Genomic DNA, 18,229 nt, shown 5'->3' with positions numbered 1-18,229 from the left:
TTATTTTTACATTTTGAGAAGACTTTTGAAATTATGATAAACTGTTTTAAAATCTAGGGCAGATGATGAATTTTTTAACCTACCAATATTTTATTTTAGCAGCTTAGTGGCCTTAGACCCCTCGGTCATGGTACCAAATGAACACTCTTAGCTCACAGATCTGGGCCATATAGCACAGATTAAAGTACAAAGTTTTTTTTTTTGTTTTAAATAAATACTTAAAAAGAAGTGTCATACCAAAAGTGTTTAAGTTATGTACAAAATGTTTTGGAAGGTTAAAAAAGTACATCAATTGACATAAAATATTAATGAGAAAGGATTTTTTTTATTATTCATTTGCTGTTTAGTAAAGAAAAACACTTTGACATCAATGACTTATTTTTTCTTAGGAAAAATAATTATGGCGGCAGTAGGTTTTGATCCAAAGCCTCCAAAGAAACTGGAACCTTAATCCAGCGCCTTAGATACTGCTGATTTTTAGCTCATGCATCTGGATCATATCAATCAGCTATTGAGGAGAAAAGTCTTTATTATTATTGTTTTCTTATTAGTGGAGAAAAACATTTTGTCATCACTGACTGATGTTTTCATAGTAAAATCATTATGGCAGTAGTGGGATTTGAACCCACGCCTCCAGAGAGACTGGAGCCTAAACCCAGCGCCTTAGACCACTCGGCCATGCTACCACATGGACCTGTCTGACTGACAGCTCACAGTTCTGGATCATACAGTTGAGATTACAGGAAAAAATGTGTTGTTTTAAATCAATACTTGAAAAGAAGTGTCATGTTACAAGTATTTAAAATACAAAAAGTTAAGGAAGCATAAAAAAGGTACAAAATTAGTAGACAATATTAATGAGTAAGGATTTTTTATTATTGATTTGCTGTTTAGTAGAGTAAAACAGTTTGACATCAATAAATGTCATTTTCTCTTAAAAATAATTATGGCAGCAGTGGGATTTGAACCCACGCCTCCAAAGAGACTGGAGCCTTAATCCAGCGCCTTAGACCGCTCAGCCACGCTACCACATATCTATTTTGGCTCCAAAGGTCATAGTTTATTATTTTACATATTATTTTTAAAGTTTGAGAAGACTCTTGAAATTGTGATAAACTGTTTTAAAATCTAGGACAGATGATGAACTTTTCAACCTTCCAATATTTTACTTTAGCAACTTAGTGGCCTTAGACCGCTCGGCCATGGTACCACATGGACACTCTTAGCTCACAGATCTGGGTCATATAGCTCAGGTTACAGTAAAAACATTTTTTTAAATCAATATTTAAAAGAAGTGTAATGCAAAAAGTGTTTAAATTATGTACAAAACATTTTGGAAGGTTAAAAAAGTACATAAATTGACATAAAATATCAATGAGAAAGGATATTTTTATTATTCATTTGCTGTTTAATAGAGAAAAAACACTTTGACATCAATTACTTCTTTTTTCTCAGGGAAAATAATTATGGCGGCAGTAGGTTTTGAACCAATTCCTCCAAAGAATCTGGAACTTTAATCCAGCACCTTAGACACTGCTGATTTTTAGCTAATGCATCTGGATCATATTGATCAGATGTTGAGGAGAAAGGACTTTATTATTATTGATTTTCTTATTAGTGGATAAAAACACATTGCCATCACTGACTGACATTTTCATAGTAAAATCATTATGGAAGCAGTGGGATTCAGACCCACGCCTCCAGAGAGACTGGAACCTAAATCCAGTGCCTTAGACCGCTCGCCCTTGCTACCCCATGGATACTTTTGACTCAAAGCTCAGAGTTCTGGATCATATAGTTAAGATTACAAGAAAAAAATGTGTAGTTATAAATCAATACTTGAAAAGAAGTGTCATGTTAAAAGTGTTTAAAATACAAAAAATTAAAAAAGGTACAAAATTAGCAGACAATATTAATTAGAAAGGATTTTTTATTATTGACTTGCTGTTTAGTGGAGAAAAACACTTTGACATCAATGACAGTCGTTTTATCTTGAAAATAATTATGACAGCAGTGGAATTTGAACCCATGCCTCCAAACAGACTGGAGCCTTAATGGAGCATCTTAGACCGCTCAGCCACATATCTACCTTGACTTCATAGCTCATAGTTTATAATTTTACATATTATTTTTACATTTTGAGAAGACTCTTGAAATTATGATAAACTGTTTTAAAATCTAGGGCAGATGATGAACTTTTTAACCTACCAATATTTTATTTTAGCAGCTTAGTGGCCTTAGACCGCTCGGCCATTGTACCAAATGAACACTCTTAGCTCACAGATCTGGGCCATATAGCACAGATTACAGTACAAACATTTTTTTTGTTTTAAATAAATACTTAAAAAGAAGTGTCATACCAAAAGTGTTTAAATTATGTACAAAATGTTTTGGAAGGTTAAAAAAGTACATCAATTGACATAAAATATTAATGAGAAAGGATTTTTTTATTATTCATTTGCTGTTTAGTAAAGAAAAACACTTTGACATCAATGACTTATTTTTTCTTAGGAAAAATAATTATGGCGGCAGTAGGTTTTGATCCAAAGCCTCCAAAGAAACTGGAACCTTAATCCAGCACCTTAGACACTGCTGATTTTTAGCTCATGCATCTGGATCATATCAATCAGCTATTGAGGAGAAAAGTCTTTATTATTATTGTTTTTCTTATTAGTGGAGAAAAACATTTTGTCATCACTGACTGATGTTTTCATAGTAAAATAATTATGTCAGCAGTGGGATTTGAACCCACGCCTCCAGAGAGACTGGAGCCTAAATCCAGCGCCTTAGACCGCTCGGCCATGCTACCACATGGACCTGTTTGACCGAATGCTCACAGTTCTGGATCATACAGTTGAGATTACAGGAAAAAAATGTGTTGTTTTAAATCAATACTTGAAAAGAAGTGTCATGTTACAAGTATTTAAAATACAAAAAGTTAAGGAAGCATAAAAAAGGTACAAAATTAGTAGACAATATTAATGAGTAAGGATTTTTTATTATTGATTTGCTGTTTAGTAGAGTAAAACAGTTTGACATCAATAAATGTCATTTTCTCTTGAAAATAATTATGGCAGCAGTGGGATTTGAACCCACACCTCCAAAGAGACTGGAGCCTTAATCCAGCGCCTTAGACCGCTCGGCCATGCTACCACATATCTATTTTGGCTCCAAAGGACATAGTTTATTATTTTACATATTATTTTTAAAGTTTGAGAAGACTCTTGAAATTGTGATAAACTGTTTTAAAATCTAGGACAGATGATGAACTTTTCAACCTTCCAATATTTTACTTTAGCAACTTAGTGGCCTTAGACCGCTCGGCCATGGTACCACATGGACACTCTTAGCTCACAGATCTGGGTCATATAGCTCAGGTTACAGTAAAAAAATTTTTTTACATCAATATTTAAAAGAAGTGTAATGCAAAAAGTGTTTAAATTATGTACAAAACATTTTGGAAGGTTAAAAAAGTACATAAATTGACATAAAATATCAATGAGAAAGGATATTTTTATTATTCATTTGCTGTTTAGTAGAGAAAAAACACTTTGACATCAATTACTTCTTTTTTCTCAGGGAAAATAATTATGGCGGCAGTAGGTTTTGAACCAATTCCTCCAAAGAATCTGGAACTTTAATCCAGCACCTTAGACACTGCTGATTTTTAGCTAATGCATCTGGATCATATTGATCAGATGTTGAGGAGAAAGGACTTTATTATTATTGATTTTCTTATTAGTGGAGAAAAACACATTGCCATCACTGACTGACATTTTCATAGTAAAATCATTATGGAAGCAGTGGGATTCAGACCCACGTCTCCAGAGATACTGGAACCTAAATCCAGTGCCTTAGACCGCTCGCCCTTGCTACCCCATGGATACTTTGGACTCAAAGCTCAGAGTTCTGGATCATATAGTTAAGATTACAAGAAAAAATTGTGTAGTTATAAATCAATACTTGAAAAGAAGTGTCATGTTAAAAGTGTTTAAAATACAAAAATTTTAAAAAGGTACAAAATTAGCAGACAATATTAATTAGAAAGGATTTTTTATTATTGACTTGCTGTTTAGTGGAGAAAAACACTTTGACATCAATGATAGTCATTTTATCTTGAAAATAATTATGACAGCAGTGGAATTTGAACCCATGCCTCCAAACAGACTGGAGCCTTAATGCAGCATCTTAGACCGCTCAGCCACATTTCTACCTTGACTCCATAGCTCATAGTTTATAATTTTACATATTATTTTTACATTTTGAGAAGACTCTTGAAATTATGATAAACTGTTTTAAAATCTAGGGCAGATGATGAACTTTTTAACCTACCAATATTTTATTTTAGCAGCTTAGTGGCCTTAGACCGCTTGGCCATGGTACCAAATGAACACTCTTAGCTCACAGATCTGGGCCATATAGCACAGATTACAGTACAAACATTTTTTTTAAATAAATACTTAAAAAGAAGTGTCATACCAAAAGTGTTTAAGTTATGTACAAAATGTTTTGGAAGGTTAAAAAAGTACATAAATTTACATAAAATATTAATGAGAAAGGATTTTTTTATTATTCATTTGCTGTTTAGTAAAGAAAAACACTTTGACATCAATGACTTATTTTTTCTTAGGAAAAATAATTATGGTGGCAGTAGGTTTTGATCCAAAGCCTCCAAAGAAACTGGAACCTTAATCCAGCGCCTTAGACACTGCTGATTTTTAGCTCATGCATCTGGATCATATCAATCAGCTATTGAGGAGAAAAGTCTTTATTATTATTATTGTTTTTCTTATTAGTGGAGAAAAACATTTTGTCATCACTGACTGATGTTTTCATAGTAAAATCATTATGGCAGCAGTGGGATTTGAACCCATGCCTCCATAGAGACTGGAGCCTAAATCCAGCGCCTTAGACCGCTCGGCCATGCTACCACATGGACTTGTCTGACTGAATGCTCACAGTTCTGGATCATACAGTTGAGATTACAGGAAAAAAATGTGTTGTTTTAAATCAATACTTGAAAAGAAGTGTCATGTTATAAGTATTTAAAATACAAAAAGTTAAGGAAGCATAAAAAAGGTACAAAATTAGTAGACAATATTAATGAGTAAGGATTTTTTATTATTGATTTGCTGTTTAGTAGAGTAAAACAGTTTGACATCAATAAATGTCATTTTCTCTTGAAAATAATTATGGCAGCAGTCGGATTTGAACCCACGCCTCCAATGAGACTGGAGCCTTAATCCAGCGCCTTAGACCGCTCGGCCATGCTACCACATATCTATTTTGGCTCCAAAGGTCATAGTTTATTATTTTACATATTATTTTTTAAGTTTGAGAAGACTCTTGAAATTGTGATGAACTGTTTTAAAATCTAGGACAGATGATGAACTTTTCAACCTTCCAATATTTTACTTTAGCAACTTAGTGGCCTTAGACCGCTCGGCCATGGTACCACATGGACACTCTTAGCTCACAGATCTGGGTCATATAGCTCAGGTTACAGTAAAAACATTTTTTTAAATCAATATTTAAAAAGAAGTGTAATGCAAAAAGTGTTTAAATTATGTACAAAACGTTTTGGAAGGTTAAAAAAGTACATAAATTGACATAAAATATCAATGAGAAAGGATATTTGTATTATTCATTTTCTGTTTAGTAGAGAAAAAACACTTTGACATCAATTACTTATTTTTTCTCAGGGAAAATAATTATGGCGGCAGTAGGTTTTGAACCAATTCCTCCAAAGAATCTGGAACTTTAATCCAGCACCTTAGACACTGCTGATTTTTAGCTAATGCATCTGGATCATATTGATCAGATGTTGAGGAGAAAGGACTTTATTATTATTGATTTTCTTATTAGTGGAGAAAAACACATTGCCATCACTGACTGACATTTTCATAGTAAAATCATTATGGAAGCAGTGGAATTCGGACCCACGCCTCCAGAGAGACTGGAACTTTAATCCAGTGCCTTAGATCGCTCGCCCTTGCTACCCCATGGATACTTTTGACTCAAATCTCAGAGTTCTGGATCATATAGTTTAGATTACAAGATAAAATTGTGTAGTTATAAATCAATACTTGAAAAGAAGTGTCATGTTAAAAGTGTTTAAAATACAAAAATTTAAAAAAGGTACAAAATTAGCAGACAATATTAATTAGAAAGGATTTTTTATTATTGACTTGCTGTTTAGTGGAGAAAAACCACTTTGACATCAATGACAGTCGTTTTATCTTGAAAATAATTATGACAGCAGTGGAATTTGAACCCATGCCTCCAAACAGACTGGAGCCTTAATGCAACATCTTAGACCGCTCAGCCACATTTCTACCTTGACTCCATAGCTCATAGTTTATAGTTTTACATATTATTTTTACATTTTGAGAAGACTCTTGAAATTATGATAAACTGTTTTAAAATCTAGGGCAGATGATGAACTTTTTAACCTACCAATATTTTATTTTAGCAGCTTAGTGGCCTTAGACCACTCGGCCATGGTACCAAATGAACACTCTTAGCTCACAGATCTGGGCCATATAGCACAGATTACAGTACAAAGATTTTTTTTTTGTTTTAAATAAATACTTAAAAAGTAGTGTCATACCAAAAGTGTTTAAGTTATGTACAAAATGTTTTGGAAGGTTAAAAAAGTACATCAATTGACATAAAATATTAATGAGAAAGGATTTTTTTTATTATTCATTTGCTGTTTAGTAAAGAAAAACACTTTGACATCAATGACTTATTTTTTCTTAGGAAAAATAATTATGGCGGCAGTAGGTTTTGATCCAAAGCCTCCAAAGAAACTGGAACCTTAATCCAGCGCCTTAGATACTGCTGATTTTTAGCTCATGCATCTGGATCATATCAATCAGCTATTGAGGAGAAAAGTCTTTATTATTATTGTTTTCTTATTAGTGGAGAAAAACATTTTGTCATCACTGACTGATGTTTTTATAGTAAAATCATTATGGCAGCAGTGGGATTTGAACCCACGCCTCCAGAGAAACTGGAGCCTAAATCCAGCGCCTTAGACCGCTCGGCCATGCTACCACATATCTATTTTTGCTCCAAAGGTCATAGTTTATTATTTTACATATTATTTTTAAAGTTTGAGAACACTCTTGAAATTGTGATAAACTGTTTTAAAATCTAGGACAGATGATAAACTTTTCAACCTTCCAATATTTTACTTTAGCAACTTAGTCGCCTTAGACCGCTCGGCCATGGTACCACATGGACACTCTTAGCTCACAGATCTGGGTCATATAGCTCAGGTTACAGTAAAAACATTTTTTTAAATCAATATTTAAAAAGAAGTGTAATGCAAAAAGTGTTTAAATTATGTACAAAACGTTTTGGAAGGTTAAAAAAGTACATAAATTGACATAAAATATCAATGAGAAAGGATATTTTTATTATTCATTTGCTGTTTAGTAGAGAAAAAACACTTTGACATCAATTACTTATTTTTTCTCAGGGAAAATAATTATGGCGGCAGTAGGTTTTGAACCAATTCCTTCAAAGAATCTGGAACTTTAATCCAGCACCTTAGACACTGCTGATTTTTAGCTAATGCATCTGGATCATATTGATCAGATGTTGAGGAGAAAGGACTTCATTATTATTGATTTTCTTATTAGTGGAGAAAAACACATTGCCATCACTGACTGACATTTTCATAGTAAAATCATTATGGAAGCAGTGGGATTCAGACCCACGCCTCCAGAGAGACTGGAACCTAAATCCAGTGCCTTAGACCACTCGCCCTTGCTACCCCATGGATACTTTTGACTCAAAGCTCAGAGTTCTGGATCATATAGTTAAGATTACAAGAAAAAATTGTGTAGTTATAAATCAATACTTGAAAAGAAGTGTCATGTTAAAAGTGTTTAAAATACAAAAATTTAAAAAAGGTACAAAATTAGCAGACAATATTAATTAGAAAGGATTTTTTATTATTGACTTGCTGTTTAGTGGAGAAAAACACTTTGACATCAATGACAGTTGTTTTATCTTGAAAATAATTATGACAGCAGTGGAATTTGTACCCATGCCTCCAAACAGACTGGAGCCTTAATGCAGCATCTTAGACTGCTCAGCCACATTTCTACCTTGACTCCATAGCTCATAGTTTATAATTTTACATATTATTTTTACATTTTGAGAAGACTCTTGAAATTATGATAAACTGTTTTAAAATCTAGGGCAGATGATGAAATTTTTAACCTACCAATATTTTATTTTAGCAGCTTAGTGGCCTTAGACCGCTCGGCCATGGTACCAAATGAACACTCTTAGCTCACAGATCTGGGCCATATAGCACAGATTACAGTACAAACATTTTTTTTTGTTTTAAATAAATACTTAAAAAGAAGTGTCATACCAAAAGTGTTTAACTTATGTATAAAATGTTTTGAAAGGTTAAAAAAGTACATCAATTGACATAAAATATTAATGAGAAATGATTTTTTTATTATTCATTTGCTGTTTAGTAAAGAAAAACACTTTGACATCAATGACTTATTTTTTCTTAGGAAAAATAATTATGGCGGCAGTAGGTTTTGATCCAAAGCCTCCAAAGAAACTGGAACCTTAATCCAGCGCCTTAGACACTGCTGATTTTTAGCTCATGCACTGGATCATATCAATCAGCTATTGAGGAGAAAAGTCTTTATTATTATTGTTTTTCTTATTAGTGGAGAAAAACATTTTGTCATCACTGACTGATGTTTTCATAGTAAAACCATTATGGCAGCAGTGGGATTTAAACCCACGCCTCCAGAGAGACTGGAGCCTAAATCCAGCGCCTTAGACCGCTCGGCCATGCTACCACATGGACCTGTCTGACTGAATGCTCACAGTTCTGGATCATACAGTTGAGATTACAGGAAAAAAATGTGTTGTTTTAAATCAATACTTGAAAAGAAGTGTCATGTTACAAGTATTTAAAATACAAAAAGTTAAGGAAGCACAAAAAAGGTACAAAATTAGTAGACAATATTAATGAGTAAGGATTTTTTATTATTGATTTGCTGTTTAGTAGAGTAAAACAGTTTGACATCAATAAATGTCATTTTCTCTTGAAAATAATTATGGCAGCAGTGGGATTTGAACCCACGCCTCCAAAGAGACTGGAGCCTTAATCCAGCACCTTAGACCGCTCGGCCATGCTACAACATATCTATTTTGGCTCCAAAGGTCATAGTTTATTATTTTACATATTATTTTTAAAGTTTGAGAAGACTCTTGAAATTGTGATAAACTGTTTTAAAATCAAGGACAGATGATGAACTTTTCAACCTTCCAATATTTTACTTTAGCAACTTAGTGGCCTTAGACCGCTCGGCCATGGTACCACATGGACACTCTTAGCTCACAGATCTGGGTCATATAGCTCAGGTTACAGTAAAAACATTTTTTTAAATCAATATTTAAAAAGAAGTGTAATGCAAAAAGTGTTTAAATTATGTACAAAACGTTTTGGAAGGTTAAAAAAGTACATAAATTGACATAAAATATCAATGAGAAAGGATATTTTTATTATTCATTTGCTGTTTAGTAGAGAAAAAACACTTTGACATCAATGACTTATTTTTTCTCAGGGAAAATAATTATGGTGGCAGTAGGTTTTGAACCAATTCCTCCAAAGAATCTGGAACTTTAATGCAGCACCTTAGACACTGCTGATTTTTAGCTAATGCATCTGGATCATATTGATCAGATGTTGAGGAGAAAGGACTTTATCATTATTTATTTTCTTATTAGTGGAGAAAAACACATTGCCATCACTGACTGACATTTTCATAGTAAAATCATTATGGAAGCAGTGGGATTCAGACCCACGTCTCCAGAGAGACTGGAACCTAAATCCAGTGCCTTAGACCGCTCACCCTTGCTACCCCATGGATACTTTTGACTCAAAGCTCAGAGTTCTGGATCATATAGTTAAGATTACAAGAAAAAATTGTGTAGTTATAAATCAATACTTGAAAAGAAGTGTCATGTTAAAAGTGTTTAAAATACAAAAATTTAAAAAAGGTACAAAATTAGCAGACAATATTAATTAGAAAGGATTTTTTATTATTGACTTGCTGTTTAGTGGAGAAAAACACTTTGACATCAATGACAGTCGTTTTATCTTGAAAATAATTATGACAGCAGTGGAATTTGAACCAATGCCTCCAAACAGACTGGAGCCTTAATGCAGCATTTTAGACCGCTCAGCCACATTTCTACCTTGACTCCATAGCTCATAGTTTATAATTTTACATATTATTTTTACATTTTGAGAAGACTCTTGAAATTATGATAAACTGTTTTAAAATCTAGGGCAGATGATGAACTTTTTAACCTACCAATATTTTATTTTAGCAGCTTAGTGGCCTTAGACCGCTCGGCCATGGTACCAAATGAACACTCTTAGCTCATAGATCTGGGCCATACACCACAGATTACAGTACAAACATTTTTTTTGTTTTAAATAAATACTTAAAAAGAAGTGTCATACCAAAAGTGTTTAAGTTATGTACAAAATGTTTTGGAAGGTTAAAAAAGTACATCAATTGACATAAAATATTAATGAGAAAGGATTTTTTTATTATTCATTTGCTGTTTAGTTAAGAAAAACACTTTGACATCAATGACTTATTTTTTCTTAGGAAAAATAATTATGGCGGCAGTAGGTTTTGATCCAAAGCCTCCAAAGAAACTGGAACCTTAATCCAGCACCTTAGACACTGCTGATTTTTAGCTCATGCATCTGGATCATATCAATCAGCTATTGATGAGAAAAGTCTTTATTATTATTGTTTTTCTTATTAGTGGTGAAAAACATTTTGTCATCACTGACTGATGTTTTCATAGTAAAATCATTATGGCAGCAGTGGGATTTGAACCCACGCCTCCAGAGAGACTGGAGCCTAAATCCAGCGCCTTAGACCGCTCGGCCATGCTACCACATGGACCCGTCTGACTGAAAGCTCACAGTTCTGGATCATACAGTTGAGATTACAGGAAAAAAATGTGTTGTTTTAAATCAATACTTGAAAAGAAGTGTCATGTTACAAGTATTTAAAATACAAAAAGTTAAGGAAGCATTTAAAAGGTACAAAATTAGTAGTCAATATTAATGAGTAAGGATTTTTTATTATTGATTTGCTGTTTAGTAGAGTAAAACAGTTTGACATCAATGAATGTCATTTTCTCTTGAATATAATTATGGCAGCAGTGGGATTTGAACCCACGCCTTAATCCAGCGCCTTAGACCGCTCGGCCATGCTACCACATATCTATTTTGGCTCCAAAGGTCATAGTTTATTATTTTACATATTATTTTTAAAGTTTGAGAAGACTCTTGAAATTGTGATAAACTGTTTTAAAATCTAGGACAGATGATGAACTTTTCAACCTTCCAATATTTTACTTTAGCAACTTAGTGGCCTTAGACCGCTCGGCCATGGTACCACATGGACACTCTTAGCTCACAGATCTGGGTCATATAGCTCAGGTTACAGTAAAAACATTTTTTTAAATCAATATTTAAAAAGAAGTGTAATGCAAAAAGTGTTTAAATTATGTACAAAACGTTTTGGAAGGTTAAAAAAGTACATAAATTGACATAAAATATCAATGAGAAAGGATATTTTTATTATTCATTTGCTGTTTAGTAGAGAAAAAACACTTTGACATCAATTACTTATTTTTTCTCAGGGAAAATAATTATGGCGGCAGTAGGTTTTGAACCAATTCCTCCAAAGAATCTGGAACTTTAATCCAGCACCTTAGACACTGCTGATTTTTAGCTAATGCATCTGGATCATATTGATCAGATGTTGAGGAGAAAGGACTTTATTATTATTGATTTTCTTATTAGTGGAGAAAAACACATTGCCATCACTGACTGACATTTTCATAGTAAAATCATTATGGAAGCAGTGGGACTCAGACCCACGCCTCCAGAGAGACTGGAACCTAAATCCAGTGCCTTAGACCGCTCGCCCTTGCTACCCCATGGATACTTTTGACTCAAAGCTCAGAGTTCTGGATCATATAGTTAAGATTACAAGAAAAAATTGTGTAGTTATAAATCAATACTTGAAAAGAAGTGTCATGTTAAAAGTGTTTAAAATACAAAAATTTAAAAAAGGTACAAAATTAGCAGACAATATTAATTAGAAAGGAGTTTTTATTATTGACTTGCTGTTTAGTGGAAAAAAACACTTTGACATCAATGACAGTCGTTTTATCTTGAAAATAATTATGACAGCAGTGGAATTTGAACCCATGCCTCCAAACAGACTGGAGCCTTAATGCAGCATCTTAGACCGCTCAGCCACATTTCTACCTTGACTCCATAGCTCATAGTTTATAATTTTACATATTATTTTTACATTTTGAGAAGACTCTTGAAATTATGATAAACTGTTTTAAAATCTAGGGCAGATGATGAACTTTTTAACCTACCAATATTTTATTTTAGCAGCTTAGTGGCCTTAGACCGCTCGGCCATGGTACCAAATGAACACTCTTAGCTCACAGATCTGGGCCATATAGCACAGATTACAGTACAAACATTTTTTTTTTTTTAAATAAATACTTAAAAAGAAGTGTCATACCAAAAGTGTTTAAGTTATGTACAAAATGTTTTGGAAGGTTAAAAAAGTACATCAATTGACATAAAATATTAATGAGAAAGGATTTTTTTATTATTCATTTGCTGTTTAGTAAAGAAAAACACTTTGACATCAATGACTTATTTTTTCTTAGGAAAAATAATTATGGCGGCAGTAGGTTTTGATCCAAAGCCTCCAAAGAAACTGGAACCTTAATCCAGCACCTTAGACACTGCTGATTTTTAGCTCATGCATCTGGATCATATCAATCAGCTATTGAGGAGAAAAGTCTTTATTATTATTGTTTTTCTTATTAGTGGAGAAAAACATTTTGTCATCACTGACTGATGTTTTCATAGTAAAATCATTATGGCAGCAGTGGGATTTGAACCCACGCCTCCAGAGAGACTGGAGCCTAAATCCAGCGCCTTAGACCGCTCGGCCATGCTACCACATGGACCTGTTTGACCGAATGCTCACAGTTCTGGATCATACAATTGAGATTACAGGGAAAAAATGTGTTGTTTTAAATCAATACTTGAAAAGAAGTGTCATGTTACAAGTATTTAAAATACAAAAAGTTAAGGAAGCATAAAAAAGGTACAAAATTAGTAGACAATATTAATGAGTAAGGATTTTTTATTATTGATTTGCTGTTTAGTAGAGTAAAACAGTTTGACATCAATAAATGTCATTTTCTCTTGAAAATAATTATGGCAGCAGTGGGATTTGAACCCACGCCTCCAAAGAAACTGGAGCCTTAATCCAGCGCCTTAGACCGCTCAGCCATGCTACCACATATCTATTTTGGCTCCAAAGGTCATAGTTTATTATTTTACATATTATTTTTAAAGTTTGAGAAGACTCTTGAAATTGTGATAAACTGTTTTAAAATCTAGGACAGATGATGAACTTTTCAACCTTCCAATATTTTACTTTAGCAGCTTAGTGGCCTTAGACCGCTCAGCAATGGTACCACATGGACACTCTTAGCTCACAGATCTGGGTCATATAGCACAGTTAACAGTAAAAACATTTTTTTAAATCAATATTTAAAAAGAAGTGTAATGCAAAAAGTGTTTAAATTATGTACAAAACTGTTTGGAAGGTTAAAAAAAGTACATAAATTGACATAAAATATCAATGAGAAAGGATATTTTTATTATTCATTTGCTGTTTAGTAGAGAAAAAACACTTTGACATCAATTACTTATTTTTTCTCAGGGAAAATAATTATGGCGGCAGTAGGTTTTGAACCAATTCCTCCAAAGAATCTGGAACTTTAATCCAGCACCTTAGACACTGCTGATTTTTAGCTAATGCATCTGGATCATATTGATCAGATGTTGAGGAGAAAGGACTTTATTATTATTGATTTTCTTATTAGTGGAGAAAAACACATTGCCATCACTGACTGACATTTTCATAGTAAAATCATTATGGAAGCAGTGGGATTCAGACCCACGCCTCCAGAGAGACTGGAACCTAAATACAGTGCCTTAGACCACTCGCCCTTGCTACCCCATGGATACTTTTGACTCAAAGCTCAGAGTTATGGATCATATAGTTAAGATTACAAGAAAAAATTGTGTAGTTATAAATCAACACTTGAAAAGAAGTGTCATGTTAAAAGTGTTTAAAATACAAAAATTTAAAAAAGGTACAAAATTAGCAGACAATATTAATTAGAAAGGATTTTTTATTATTGACTTGCTGTTTAGTGGAGAAAAACACTTTGACATCAATGACAGTCGTTTTATCTTGAAAATAATTATGACAGCAGTGGAATTTGAACCCATGCCTCCAAACAGACTGGAGCCTTAATGCAGCATCTTAGACCGCTCAGCCACATTTCTACCTTGACTCCATAGCTCATAGTTTATAATTTTACATATTATTTTTACATTTTGAGAAGACTCTTGAAATTATGATAAACTGTTTTAAAATCTAGGGCAGATGATGAACTTTTTAACCTACCAATATTTTATTTTAGCAGCTTAGTGGCCTTAGACCGCTCGGCCATGGTACCAAATGAACACTCTTAGCTCACAGATCTGGGCCATATAGCACAGATTACAGTACAAACATTTTTTTTTTTGTTTTAAATAAATACTTAAAAAGAAGTGTCATACCAAAAGTGTTTAAGTTATGTACAAAATGTTTTGGAAGGTTAAAAAAGTACATCAATTGACATAAAATATTAATGAGAAAGGATTTTTTTATTATTCATTTGCTGTTTAGTAAAGAAAAACACTTTGACATCAATGACTTATTTTTTCTTAGGAAAAATAATTATGGCGGCAGTAGGTTTTGATCCAAAGCCTCCAAAGAAACTGGAACCATAATACAGCACCTTAGACACTGCTGATGTTTAGCTCATGCATCTGGATCATATCAATCAGCTATTGAGGGGAAAAGTCTTTATTATTATTGTTTTTCTTATTAGTGGAGAAAAACATTTTGTCATCACTGACTGATGTTTTCATAGTAAAATCATTATGGCAGCAGTGGGATTTGAACCCACGCCTCCAGAGAGACTGGAGCCTAAATCCAGCGCCTTAGACCGCTCGGCCATGCTACCACATGGACCTGTTTGACCGAATGCTCACAGTTCTGGATCATACAGTTGAGATTGCAGGGAAAAAATGTGTTGTTTTAAATCAATACTTGAAAAGAAGTGTCATGTTACAAGTATTTAAAATACAAAAAGTTAAGGAAGCATAAAAAAGGTACAAAATTAGTAGACAATATTAATGAGTAAGGATTTGTTATTATTGATTTGCTGTTTAGTAGAGTAAAACAGTTTGACATCAATAAATGTCATTTTCTCTTGAAAATAATTATGGCAGTAGTGGGATTTGAACCCACGCCTCCAAAGAGACTGGAGCCTTAATCCAGCGCCTTAGACCGCTCGGCCATGCTATCACATATCTATTTTTGCTCCAAAGGTCATAGTTTATTATTTTACATATTATTTTTAAAGTATGAGAAGACTCTTGAAATTGTGATAAACTGTTTTAAAATCTAGGACAGATGATGAACTTTTCAACCTTCCAATATTTTACTTTAGCAACTTAGTGGCCTTAGACCGCTCGGCCATGGTACCACATGGACACTCTTAGCTCACAGATCTGGGTCATATAGCTCAGGTTACAGTAAAAACATTTTTTTAAATCAATATTTAAAAAGAAGTGTAATGCAAAAAGTGTTTAAATTATGTACAAAACGTTTTGGAAGGTTAAAAAAAGTACATAAATTGACATAAAATATCAATGAGAAAGGATATTTTTATTATTCATTTGCTGTTTAGTAGAGAAAAAACACTTTGACATCAATTACTTATTTTTTCTCAGGGAAAATAATTATGGCGGCAGTAGGTTTTGAACCAATTCCTCCAAAGAATCTGGAACTTTAATCCAGCACCTTAGACACTGCTGATTTTTAGCTAATGCATCTGGATCATATTGATCAGATGTTGAGGAGAAAGGACTTTATTATTATTGATTTTCTTATTAGTGGAGAAAAACACATTGCCATCACTGACTGACATTTTTATAGTAAAATCATTATGGAAGCAGTGGGATTCAGACCCACGCCTCCAGAGAGACTGGAACCTAAATCCAGTGCCTTAGACCACTCGCCCTTGCTACCCCATGGATACTTTTGACTCAAAGCTCAGAGTTCTGGATCATATATTTAAGATTACAAGAAAAAATTGTGTAGTTATAAATCAATACTTGAAAAGAAGTGTCATGTTAAAAGTGTTTAAAATACAAAAATTTAAAAAAGGTACAAAATTAGTAGACAATTCTAATTAGAAAGGATTTTTTATTATTGACTTGCTGTTTAGTGGAGAAAAACACTCTGACATCAATGACAGTCGTTTTATCTTGAAAATAATTATGACAGCAGTGGAATTTGAACCCATGACTCCAAACAGACTGGAGCCTTAATGCAGCATCTTAGACCGCTCAGCCACATTTCTACCTTGACTCCATTGCTCATAGTTTATAATTTTACATATTATTTTTACATTTTGAGAAGACTCTTGAAATTATGATAAACTGTTTTAAAATCTAGGGCAGATGATGAACTTTTTAACCTACCAATATTTTATTTTAGCAGCTTAGTGGCCTTAGACCGCTCAGCCATGGTACCAAATAAACACTCTTAGCTCACAGATCTGGGCCATATAGCACAGATTACAGTACAAACATTTTTTTTGTTTTAAATAAATACTTAAAAAGAAGTGTCATACCAAAAGTGTTTAACTTATGTACAAAATGTTTTGGAAGGTTAAAAAAGTACATCAATTGACATAAAATATTAATGAGAAAGGATTTTTTTATTATTCATTTGCTGTTTAGTAAAGAAAAACACTTTGACATCAATGACTTATTTTTTCTTAGGAAAAATAATTATGGCGGCAGTAGGTTTTGATCCAAAGCCTCCAAAGAAACTGGAACCTTAATCCAGCACCTAAGACACTGCTGATTTTTAGCTTATGCATCTGGATCATATCAATCAGCTATTGAGGAGAAAAGTCTTTATTATTATTGTTTTTCTTATTAGTGGAGAAAAACATTTTGTCATCACTGACTGATGTTTTCATAGTAAAATCATTATGGCAGTAGTGGGATTTGAACCCACGCCTCCAGAGAGACTGGAGCCTAAATCCAGCGCCTTAGACCGCTCGGCCATGCTTCCACATGGACCTGTTTGACCGAATGCTCACAGTTCTGGATCATACAGTTGAGATTACAGGGAAAAAATGTGTTGTTTTAAATCAATACTTGAAAAGAAGTGTCATGTTACAAGTATTTAAAATACAAAAAGTTAAGGAAGCATAAAAAAGGTACAAAATTAGTAGACAATATTAATGAGTAAGGATTTTTTATTATTGATTTGCTGTTTAGTAGAGTAAAACAGTTTGACATCAATAAATGTCATTTTCTCTTGAAAATAATTATGGCAGCAGTGGGATTTGAACCCACGCCTTAATCCAGCGCCTTAGACCGCTCGGCCATGCTACCACATATCTATTTTGGCTCCAAAGGTCATAGTTTATTATTTTACATATTATTTTTAAAGTTTGAGAAGACTCTTGAAATTGTGATAAACTGTTTTAAAATCTAGGACAGATGATGAACTTTTCAACCTTCCAATATTTTACTTTAGCAACTTAGTGGCCTTAGACCGCTCGGCCATGGTACCACATGGACACTCTTAGCTCACAGATCTGGGTCATATAGCTCAGGTTACAGTAAAAACATTTTTTTAAATCAATATTTAAAAAGAAGTGTAATGCAAAAAGTGTTTAAATTATGTACAAAACGTTTTGGAAGGTTAAAAAAGTACATAAATTGACATAAAATATCAATGAGAAAGGATATTTTTATTATTCATTTGCTGTTTAGTAGAGAAAAAACACTTTGACATCAATTACTTATTTTTTCTCAGGGAAAATAATTATGGCGGCAGTAGGTTTTGAACCAATTCCTCCAAAGAATCTGGAACTTTAATCCAGCACCTTAGACACTGCTGATTTTTAGCTAATGCATCTGGATCATATTGATCAGATGTTGAGGAGAAAGGACTTTATTATTATT

General features: G+C 33.2%; 15 non-coding genes across 15 annotated transcripts; all 15 read right to left on the bottom strand.

Moving 5' to 3' along the window:
• Nucleotides 1-604: 604 nt before the first annotated feature.
• On the bottom strand, nt 605-686 carry TRNAL-UAG (transfer RNA leucine (anticodon UAG)). Its single transcript has one exon. It is a non-coding gene; the product is annotated as a tRNA-Leu (tRNA).
• Nucleotides 687-947: 261 nt separating this feature from the next.
• TRNAL-AAG (transfer RNA leucine (anticodon AAG)) lies at nt 948-1,029 on the bottom strand. The gene has a single exon. It is a non-coding gene; the product is annotated as a tRNA-Leu (tRNA).
• Nucleotides 1,030-2,727: 1,698 nt separating this feature from the next.
• On the bottom strand, nt 2,728-2,809 carry TRNAL-UAG (transfer RNA leucine (anticodon UAG)). Its single transcript has one exon. It is a non-coding gene; the product is annotated as a tRNA-Leu (tRNA).
• Nucleotides 2,810-3,071: 262 nt separating this feature from the next.
• TRNAL-AAG (transfer RNA leucine (anticodon AAG)) lies at nt 3,072-3,153 on the bottom strand. Its single transcript has one exon. It is a non-coding gene; the product is annotated as a tRNA-Leu (tRNA).
• A 1,696-nt stretch (nt 3,154-4,849) lies between these two features.
• On the bottom strand, nt 4,850-4,931 carry TRNAL-UAG (transfer RNA leucine (anticodon UAG)). The gene has a single exon. It is a non-coding gene; the product is annotated as a tRNA-Leu (tRNA).
• A 262-nt stretch (nt 4,932-5,193) lies between these two features.
• On the bottom strand, nt 5,194-5,275 carry TRNAL-AAG (transfer RNA leucine (anticodon AAG)). Its single transcript has one exon. It is a non-coding gene; the product is annotated as a tRNA-Leu (tRNA).
• A 1,702-nt stretch (nt 5,276-6,977) lies between these two features.
• On the bottom strand, nt 6,978-7,059 carry TRNAL-UAG (transfer RNA leucine (anticodon UAG)). Its single transcript has one exon. It is a non-coding gene; the product is annotated as a tRNA-Leu (tRNA).
• A 1,699-nt stretch (nt 7,060-8,758) lies between these two features.
• Nucleotides 8,759-8,840, bottom strand: TRNAL-UAG (transfer RNA leucine (anticodon UAG)). The gene has a single exon. It is a non-coding gene; the product is annotated as a tRNA-Leu (tRNA).
• A 259-nt stretch (nt 8,841-9,099) lies between these two features.
• On the bottom strand, nt 9,100-9,184 carry TRNAL-AAG (transfer RNA leucine (anticodon AAG)). The gene has a single exon. It is a non-coding gene; the product is annotated as a tRNA-Leu (tRNA).
• Nucleotides 9,185-10,883: 1,699 nt separating this feature from the next.
• Nucleotides 10,884-10,965, bottom strand: TRNAL-UAG (transfer RNA leucine (anticodon UAG)). Its single transcript has one exon. It is a non-coding gene; the product is annotated as a tRNA-Leu (tRNA).
• Nucleotides 10,966-12,990: 2,025 nt separating this feature from the next.
• On the bottom strand, nt 12,991-13,072 carry TRNAL-UAG (transfer RNA leucine (anticodon UAG)). The gene has a single exon. It is a non-coding gene; the product is annotated as a tRNA-Leu (tRNA).
• Nucleotides 13,073-13,334: 262 nt separating this feature from the next.
• TRNAL-AAG (transfer RNA leucine (anticodon AAG)) lies at nt 13,335-13,416 on the bottom strand. The gene has a single exon. It is a non-coding gene; the product is annotated as a tRNA-Leu (tRNA).
• A 1,703-nt stretch (nt 13,417-15,119) lies between these two features.
• Nucleotides 15,120-15,201, bottom strand: TRNAL-UAG (transfer RNA leucine (anticodon UAG)). The gene has a single exon. It is a non-coding gene; the product is annotated as a tRNA-Leu (tRNA).
• A 262-nt stretch (nt 15,202-15,463) lies between these two features.
• Nucleotides 15,464-15,545, bottom strand: TRNAL-AAG (transfer RNA leucine (anticodon AAG)). The gene has a single exon. It is a non-coding gene; the product is annotated as a tRNA-Leu (tRNA).
• A 1,700-nt stretch (nt 15,546-17,245) lies between these two features.
• TRNAL-UAG (transfer RNA leucine (anticodon UAG)) lies at nt 17,246-17,327 on the bottom strand. Its single transcript has one exon. It is a non-coding gene; the product is annotated as a tRNA-Leu (tRNA).
• Between the last annotated feature and the right edge of the window lie 902 nt (nt 17,328-18,229).

Source organism: Pseudophryne corroboree, chromosome 3 (assembly GCF_028390025.1).
Source record: "Pseudophryne corroboree isolate aPseCor3 chromosome 3, aPseCor3.hap2, whole genome shotgun sequence".
Taxonomy (NCBI): Eukaryota; Metazoa; Chordata; class Amphibia; order Anura; family Myobatrachidae; genus Pseudophryne; species Pseudophryne corroboree.
This window is presented reverse-complemented; position numbering and strand designations above follow the sequence as displayed.